The following is a 9,567-nucleotide window of genomic DNA, read 5'->3' as shown; positions in this document are numbered from 1 at the left end:
AGATTCCTCACCTTCTACTTACGCCAGTGCCTCTGGTGCCATCTTCTGTTCCTATAGGAAGCTTTCGGGAAAGTTTCACGATAGACGAAAAGTACTCAAGGGCACCGATAAAACCGCTTTCGTTAACTCTAAGTTTCCATCCTAAAATTTAACCTCCCTGTCGACAGACATTAGCCAGACGTTGCATATCTCTTTGCCTGTCAGCAAGCTATACAATGTCTTCCGTATAAAGCAAACCTGGAAGTTACTACTCTACTATCGTGCCCGCCTGTCTGTATGAGAGATTGAACCCGATATTGATTCCTTCTAGCGCCCCTTCCATCCTTAGCATTGTACATCATAAAAAACAGCCACGTAAGGAGGCGCCATTGTCTAAGTCCTCTGAATATATCAACTTTCGCCTTGCTCCTCACCCTTCCCATTCAACGCAAACGGTTATTGCCGCACTACTGGTCGCTCAAGGCACTTTGCGCGTATTCGCGGGCTTCTTTCACGCTCGAAAAAACACTTTTATGTAGCGCGTATTGAGCAAAACAAAGCTGTATCAGCAATTTTTCATGTTGCCCTACACTTTTATAATTGACAGGCATTCGCTTTGTAACGATAAGCTCGATTCGAAAAAAGGACCTCCAGCGAAGTGCTTGGTCTCTCATTTGAACTGCTGTCGTCTGACAACAGATGTTACGATGACGTCAACATTAAAACAGGAATTTGTTGTGTTTTATTCGTATTGTGTGGTAACACAAAGAGACTGAGCGCTCACTACCTTGCATTTCTTTTCATAGGAAAAAGAAACCAAGCAGGCCTGTAGAGCAAAACAACATAAAGACGGACACATTATATAGTGACTCTTATTACGTTAGAAAAACCAATCGTAAAACCATTTTTCCGATCCATAGGTGTGTTTTAAACTTGCATTTCTATAAGAACTGTCAACATGAAGGCCGCTATACTCTTCATACTTTTGGTGACCGATTTCGTCAAGATTATCAAGTAAGTGCCAATTTCTGGTTCTTTTGAAAGCAATTACGCTGAACAGCTGTTTTGAAATTAGCGTATTGCAGATGGCTTTATGTCAAAGAAACGTACGGCAGTTTTTTTTGACACCAGGCCTGGGAGATAGCTTCAGAGAACACGTAATCAGTTTCGGAGCTCATTACGACTTGTGCAAGTGGTTTAGTAAAAGAGAGGCTATAAATGTATTCCAAGTTGTCTAAACATTCTGCTTCTGAGTTGAACCAGGATCAGTGTATTTCGCTCTTTGGTTTTTTATTTACCATTTATTTTCAAACAGCGGCTTGCCATGTATCTGAGTCAGTAACGTTACTCGTTGCAGTCACTATCCGATTGTTTATTTACTGCCTAATCAATGGCTAGTTTGCTCAATTGCGACAGATTTGTTCTTGATGCGCACAAGGCTTGGAGCATAGACGTTCTGTACTTTGTAATAGCTTGCAGTAAAGACGTGTTATCGCTAGTCCCTAGCTTACTCTGTGCACCGTCACAAAACGTTCAGATTCGAACATTCGTGCGCTGTCAGTGCAGCCCATTACCCACGCTTCGGAGGACTGATTCAAGGTTGCACTCGTATACTTATTATTTGTACGTGATCGATAGAGTTGACGTAAATTTAAATATAAGTTTAGGTGGCTGTGACTAGATAACATGCAAGAAACTGCGTAGCAAGTGGTACTTACTCTTGCCGGCACTCCGGGTTGAAGAGTTTTGCTTGGAAGTTAGCGTTACAATGCTGGTGGATGAGTTAAGTTTGTTATAGTCGAGTAAAGCAGTGCATCGCGAAGAGTCGGCAATGCAAGCCCTTTGCGATGCAGTACTTCTATAGCAGCGGTCCGTGGGTTTGGTCACACAGGTTCATTCCGTGTAATTCCATCATTCCTTAATACGCCAGACTATTTTTGCAGCCAACTACTGCACACGTCTTCCCGTTAGCGTTCATTGGTTTGTAACATGAAAGGAGTACAATGTGCTGTTAGCAAACACCCAGTTGCATTTCTGACTGCTGATCGCACACTAGCAGGGTGGAAGCAGTAACCGTTTCGTGTTCGTGCACTGTCGCTTGAGGCAACGTGCGGCGAACCACCGAAAGCGCCATCTCGTTTTTCTAGAGCAAACTACTCTGCGGAAAGGCTCTGTGTTAACCTCCACTGTGGTCATGCTTCTTAAACCTGTACTTCGATAAGGTAAAAAGGCACTTTCGTTCACAATGGTATCCATTATGTAGAGGGAGCGTTTCAGCACACTGATAAAAAAAAATGAAATGGCAGAAAAATGGCAGAACGTTCTTGCAGCGCATTTGTAAAGCGAGACATAAATAGTCTACTGCTAATATTGTAAGTTTAAAAACTCATTCACAAGAACTTTAGTGACCCTTGCTGTTGGTCTAAAGGGTGATTGTCGAACAGTAATAAATTTAGCGCCAGAAAAACCATCGCAGGAAGGGAATGACATTGAGACAGGACGAGCACTCACTTCGACGCTCTTCTTGCTTTCATGTCCTTTGTGTCATCGTGTTGTTGGCTCTAAATCCATTGCTTTTCACAATAGTGGCGCCGGCGTCCAGCGTCGACCATTGTTTCGGGAAAAATCGCTGCATTTGCAAACCCAACCTTGTATACCCAACCACGCCGACCATCCATGTAGTGCAAGAGAGAGAGCAAATGATAAAGGAAAGGTAGGGAGGTTAACCAGGACTGAGCCCGGTTGGCTACCCTACACTGGGGAAAGGGAAAAGGGGACGGAAAGATTAAAGGAAGAAGAGAAAGTCCACTGGGGATATCGTTCGGTCACTCAGTCCGGATCACAGACGCTGACTCAGTCCAGTAGCCTTCAAATATCGCAGCAGAGCTTTTGTGGCCTTTTGTAGCTGTGCAAAGAAGTTGCTGAACTAACTGAATAATTCTCAAGGCAAAACGTACAGGAAAATCGTAAAGTGCGTGTAACGTACAATCTACAGACATGAAAGCATCGGATTGTAATTTGACTGTACGAGAAAACGTAATTATGTTACGCGTAAACTCAAACTCATTTCCAGCGTTTTAACCATACATAGATCGGCCACGGCGTTTGCAATTTGCTTGCTCCGGATCTTCGAGGCCACGGAGCGGCTCGCCCGGTTCCTTGCAAAACCTCCAGATGGCGTTCGCCTCCGCCGCATCGCGGCCCACGCGAGAGGCCGCATTTCCACCAGACAGCCCGCCTTCATGCATAGCGTTCGGCGCCAGCGTTTCCCGGTGAACAATACGGTTGCACACGCTGTAGTTGCCGGGAAGCATGCGAAGCACTCGAGGATCTTTGAATGCTATAGCGTTCCAATTTTAAGCGTCCTCCAAATTTTCTGGCCACACGCTATAGCGCCGCCGACGCACGTGTAGCGCAAAGTACGCCACACGAAGTGAATTCAACTTATTGCGCATGATGGGCGACTAGAACGACAAGGATGAGCAGCCGTGCAACTGCATGGCATAGGCATGCTTGCAGACGAATCAGATATTATGTTTCTCGTATACGGACCAATGGTCAACTTTTGACCTAATGATGCCACGTGAGTGACCTCTGGTACGGCCGGTCAGCGGGGATAGTGACCTTCTAGCCTTTCCTGCATCACAGCGACGACTCGTTTCGTGAAGCTAACAATACGTGCCTTTCGGACAGACCTTCGGCGACAGCAAGGCGAGACCCGTTTGGCGGATCGAGTGTTTGCTGGTTCATTGTCGCCATCACAAGGCTCCTGGAAAAGGGTATTCTACGGCGTTTCCTCGCGGACTCCGGTAACCGCAGCGGTCGTTTGACGGGCGCTCCAGGTAACTGCTGGATCATTGACGCGCCAGTTTGAGTCAAGTGTGGCAACCCCCTATCTACGAAGCTCCCCTTCTTTCTGTGTGTTCAGTGAACAAAGGTGCGGGAGTGATTGTGCGAACCCTCGCCGTAAACTCGGGTCCTTCGACCACTTTGTACGCTGAGATTTGACTAAGGTGGGGCGGCAGATTTTCCTGGCATAGGGATCTAGGGAGGACAGTGGGAGTTTAAGCCTAAGCGGACTTTTTCGGCTCCTCAGTGGGCTTCAATTCGGTCATGCTAGACTGATGAAACGTAACACTCTCCACTGTTCATGTAGATATTGTAAATAAACCCAGTGCTCTTCGTTCTCAATGAGAACATGTTCCTCCCTAAAGACAACGCCGTTGACGTAGATGAGTCAAACGACGGCATGGGCAGCTACCCCTTTTGGCATGCCCGACGCCGACATGTCTGCACCGCGTTGGCGTCACGACGTGTGAAAACCGGAAAGGCCTGGACAGTAGCGCGATATTTTCTTTTCAATTATGAGAGGTGGTTTGAGAGCCACTTAACAGGCTTACGTGCATAAAAGGGTGTGAGAAACACAAAAATCACACAGCTATAATTGCATCTTTATCGTCAAGGGTCTGCATGATTTCGTGCACGGGAAAACATTATTGCGCTGAACCAGACTCGCAGTAGGTATAAAGCTTGGCTCAAAATGTACTAGAGTCCAGGTCCTCCGAAAGTAAGGAAAACTAGTAACCCGATCCATACGACGACGGCCACAATGCCAGCGATGCGGCATGAAGTTCCGCACGGCCGCCGAATCAAGCCGCACACAAGGACGCCTCAGACAAACTGCTGGTGGCACGGTTTGTTGCAGCACAGCCATGTCACGCTCGTCTGCGGAATGAATCAGCGATCCAGCGCGTCCTGTGAATGTGGCGTTACGCATGTACTTATTGTGATTAATTAGTGACAGCGTAAAATTCTTTGTTCCCAATGCTGGCGAATGTGCCAGTAAAATGGCGGCAGCCTATTGACGAAGTGTTCTGCCGGCACTCAGCTTGTATGTAACGCAGCACGGCTGCTGCGCCATGCAGTACGCGCAGTTATCATATTCAGTGTTCCTCGCGTATATAGACTGCTTTCTGCTGTTATTGCTCGTTAGGCAACGAAGTGTCTTCGCCATGCCGCGGCCGCCACTGCGCTGTTTCCACCGTTATTGCCATCAATGTCATCGTGTCGTTATTGTGCCATAGTCGTCCCCATACCGCCGTCGGTGTCACCGCGTCATCGTCGCGGTGGCCCGGTAGTCGTCTTCATTGTCACGCTTTCCATGCCGCCATCATCGCGGTTATCGTGCCTTCATGGGCCTGATCTCGCTGTCGTTGTACCAGTAGTGCCACTGTCCCCGTCAAGCATAGTTACAATTTTCACAAGGTTATTGGAGCTTCGCACGAAATTAGCAACGAGGGGTGCGAGATTAATTGTGAAGGGGAAAAGGCGCTATTTTCTGCAGCCCTTAAGGGAGCATGGGCTCGGCGCTCAGGTGGCGGTGGGGCAGCGCTGGACAATTATAAAGCTAAACATTATTGCTTCTTTGAACACTTATATGTAGGAACATGCCGAGCGCTTGCGGCACTAATGTTTGTAACGGTCAGAAGAAAATGGTGAAGATTTGACACATTAAAGAGCCCTCGTTTTTAAGATTCATTAACAACAATTTTCTTCCTCGTCATCAACACCTTCCTATGTGTCTTTTTACTCCCATTTTGGCGACTATATACAGAGGTCAAATCTTTGATTCAGGCAGTCTTCCCAGCTTTTATATCATAAGAAATGTCTCTCTCCCTTCCAGAAGCGGACTTCCGAAGCAGCCTGACGCAGGAGCTAAGCACGCGTGTACCGCTAACGTAAGAATTCCTGTTATACCGTTTCGTCCATATTAGAGAGCTTTAGATTAGGCGGACGCAAGCAACGGGGCCCTAATGCTTGCGTCTCCCAAATTTAAAACTTTACTAATAGTTTAGGTATAGCGTAAAATACTTGCGTTAATGTTAGCGAGCGACGCAACGTTAGTGCTATCCTACGTTTCAGAGCGCACAAAAAGCTAGTCTTTTAGAACAGCGAAACCGAACGGAACGCTAACGCAAAACGCTAACAATTACGACGCCACCTAGATGTGAGAGTTCGCAAGGTAGAAGTAAACCTAGCGTACACTAAATGTCAATCTAATTCAATGATTTATACCTGTTATGAGCTCATACAGCGACCAGGTGGCACATCGCTACTCTTTAGTTTGTGGCGCCATCTATACTACAAACATACATTCGTAATCTATGGCCTTCGAGTTCGGGCTGCGCGCGTGACTAGTAGCTCGCGCTGTCGAATCTCGAAGGCCATGTGCATAGTGCAGCAGCTCTTGTCAAGCCTTAAGCGTCGAAAAATTGAGGTTGTACTTCGGAAACAGCGCCCTGTTGCCCTTAACATATCGATGTTGTTGAAATAAACCATAGAAATGAACCGATAGCCATGAGGCTATCGGTTCAATTCTAATGTACACATTTCCTACGTTCAGCTAATAACGCTGATGGAAAAAAAAATGTACTTCGCCGTCGAAGCATCTAGACAAAAACCTAAAACAAATGCAATTATCTGTTGGGAACGAATGGAACAAACAGCGCAGGACGTTGGCCTGATAGATATGAAACGAGTGGGCGTGGCCCCTTTAAGTCTCATTAAAGAAAGCTCGAAATATATACAAGCAACTATTATCGCCATCAATGGACTGCCATAAAAATGAACAGTTACAGTTGCAAATAGTTACTCTTTCGTCGATGAAACAATCGAAGGTATGCTGACACAGACGGGCGAGCAGACCCAATTTTTTCGCCGTAATGGTTTGCAACTTTAAAGGGAATTGCAACACTTTTGAAGAGGGTACGAAAACGTTCTGGATCTGTAAACACCGCCGCCCAGACCACGCGGCCCAAATACTATTTTACTGCATGATACAGGCAGCGCGAAATCTCTGTCCTGCCGATTTGGAGTTTCTTTCTCTTTCAATCAATCAATCAATGAATTTTATTATTATTAGACAATACAATTCGTCGTAGTTATTCGTCATAGGCGCAAGCCTTCGGGAGCTTGTTCATGAAAATAGGGAGATGTTTTATAACGATTACTTCGGAACGAGTGACTACACACATATGCACACCCCGCCAATTTTCCAGCAAACAGAGCCGTGGCGGTTATAACGCGTCCTGCCCGTCATGTAATCTGCCGCTCTCGGGAAGCTTTGTCAGATGCCAACCTCAAAGAATTACTATGTGTGGGCAACGCAAAGTAGAAGGAAAGGAGCAAAAAGTAGGCAGTTGCTTTCGGCACGGCACCGGCATAAATGAAAAAAAAGGAAAGAGAATAAAATATGTGCCGAGGGGAAATGGGGAAAGTGAGCATTGTTTCAAAATGTCTCCTTACTTATCAGGTTTATCAAATTTTTTTTTCGCTGGAAGTAATCGAATCTATTCAGTGAAAGGTGTCGCACTGAACCCTTTTAGGCCTTAACAAGTCCGCCCTTAACCCCAAATATTTACTCACTGCTGTTGCACGAGAACAGGGAGCAATAGGCCTTATAAAGCGAAGCATAGGTTGCCCTGAGTAGCGCCTCTATCTAAATTTTTGTCAGTGTATTTAACATGAACTATGCTAATTCCCGAAGAATCTACGGTTCTGAAACCCAGTATGGTGAAATCATGAACGTAACGTTATTAATATTTGGTGCTTGTACTTGATCGAAAAGTGTTTTACTTAAAATGACAAATTCTCATGCACTATTATACTCTCATTCCTGCTCCTTTTCTTTCCGTTTCTCCAATTAGTGCAAAGGGCTGCATGGAGGATCAGCATGTGGTACGGGCTGTCACTGCGGTCAGCACCGCCTGTTTGGTATTATTTTAGTGTGCCTGGCTGACAGCTCCAGAACACCAACTGGCATTGTTCGTCCGCATCGTGGAAGAGGGTAGCTCATACGGGCTCTTCATTATTCTGGTGGAAGTCTCAATATGCATGGATGTTACTACTCATACCTTAGCGCTTATAATAAAGTTGGGGTACTTGTGCAAAGGAAAATGCGTGAAAATATTGGCATTAATAAAGGGCCGTTTACACTTCAAGAACACGTAATTGATTCATTAGCAGGGGTTAATTAGCAGATAATTAACATGCTAATTAGCTACGCGCAGACTAAACTGCTAAACAAAAGAGAAAGGAAGCATGTGAAGAAAAAAAAATATACGGATCCGATGCGGTGCGGGAATCCGTTTAGGCGAAACTTAATTTCGCTGGTGTTTACCAGCAACGCTGGTGTTCTTTAGCGACTATATGTAAGTACACAGCACACAATCAAGTCGGACAGATTTTCCCTGGCAAGTGCGCTACTTAACGCGAACGTGTGACGTTCCAACATGCGAGACCCACGCATGCTGACGAAGGAATCACGTTTCAGTGGAATGAAGACTAACGAATGACGATGACATTACGACTACGGAACGATCACGAGGACAGCGCGATGACAACGCGGTACGACTGCAACGGGATGACGACGCTGGAAAGACGACGAAACTAGGATTACAGAATGACGAGGAGGACTGTGCGATGACGACGTCATTACAACAAAGGAATGAGGACGACGGAATGATGGCGATGAAACAATGGCACGACAACGCTGGCTTGGCCATGACGGCTGGACGACGACCGTACGACGGCGATGCAATGGCAATGCCAGCCCGACGAGACAGAACGATGTCGACGGCGTGAGTAAAACGACGAAACGTGATGACGGTGGGGTAATGACGACAGAATGACGACAAAGGCGTTGATCGAATAACGAAGATTGATTTCAGACGAAGGGACGCCGGAGAGACTACGAACGAACGACGACGATGAAATGGCATCGAAAGATTGACGACGATGAAATGAAGGCGACAGACTGACTAGGGCGGCGTGACGGTGACGTAACGATAACCAAGACGTAATGACGAAAGCGTGACGATGACGCAGTGACGACGATGCAACGGGTCAAGCAGCATGGCAAGGAAGAAATGACGACGACGACGAAATGAAAAAAATGACGACTGCAGCATTAAGCAAATTTGTTTGGAGGTTTCGTCAGCCCTTATGAAGACATCGACCGACACGGTCCGCCTTACTTCGCGCTATATCCGGCAATAGTTTGCACTAATAGGGGGGGGGGGGGGGCGACCAATCGCGTAAGAGAGCAGCCCGCAGCCATTCCCCGAAAAGCGGGGTCAAACGGCGAGGATTGCTTCACTTAATAAAAAAGCAAACAAACAAACAAAAAAGAAAATGTGGAAAGGAATCGCTACGTGATTCGCTACGTGATTCGCTACATGAAGATACGCGAACATCTATGAAAAACAGACGATAAGCAATATTTTGCTCAAATTTCATAATAAAGTCAACACTGGTTTCACTGGTATCTCAAGCAGCTTCCAGCGCTTATTGAGCCTCTTGCGGAGATAAATGAGGCAGTGGGGTGTTTAGGCGACTAAGAAACGTTGTGCAGGAATGTGTTATAGCCCAAGAATTTCGTAATGAAGTCATTTGTTAGTGTTATTTTGTTATTGTTATTCTTCGATGAAAAGAACGTTGTTCTCTTTGCAGCAAGGAATACTAAGTAGTTTAAACATCATAGCAAGAAGTACGCATGTGTGCGTGATCCAGAATTACGTCGCAAGACGA

General features: G+C 46.1%; 1 long non-coding RNA gene across 1 annotated transcript; it reads left to right on the top strand.

Annotated features, from left to right (window-relative positions):
* Positions 1 to 858: 858 nt before the first annotated feature.
* On the top strand, positions 859 to 7,925 carry LOC135920217 (uncharacterized). Its single transcript, XR_010570194.2, has 3 exons — positions 859 to 993; positions 5,663 to 5,717; positions 7,686 to 7,925. It is a non-coding gene; the product is annotated as an uncharacterized lncRNA (long non-coding RNA).
* Positions 7,926 to 9,567: the final 1,642 nt, after the last annotated feature.

The sequence above is a fragment of the Dermacentor albipictus genome, chromosome 5, assembly GCF_038994185.2.
Source record: "Dermacentor albipictus isolate Rhodes 1998 colony chromosome 5, USDA_Dalb.pri_finalv2, whole genome shotgun sequence".
Taxonomy (NCBI): Eukaryota; Metazoa; Arthropoda; class Arachnida; order Ixodida; family Ixodidae; genus Dermacentor; species Dermacentor albipictus.
The sequence above is the reverse complement of the archived record's forward strand: the minus strand, read 5'-3'. Positions and strand labels throughout refer to the sequence as shown.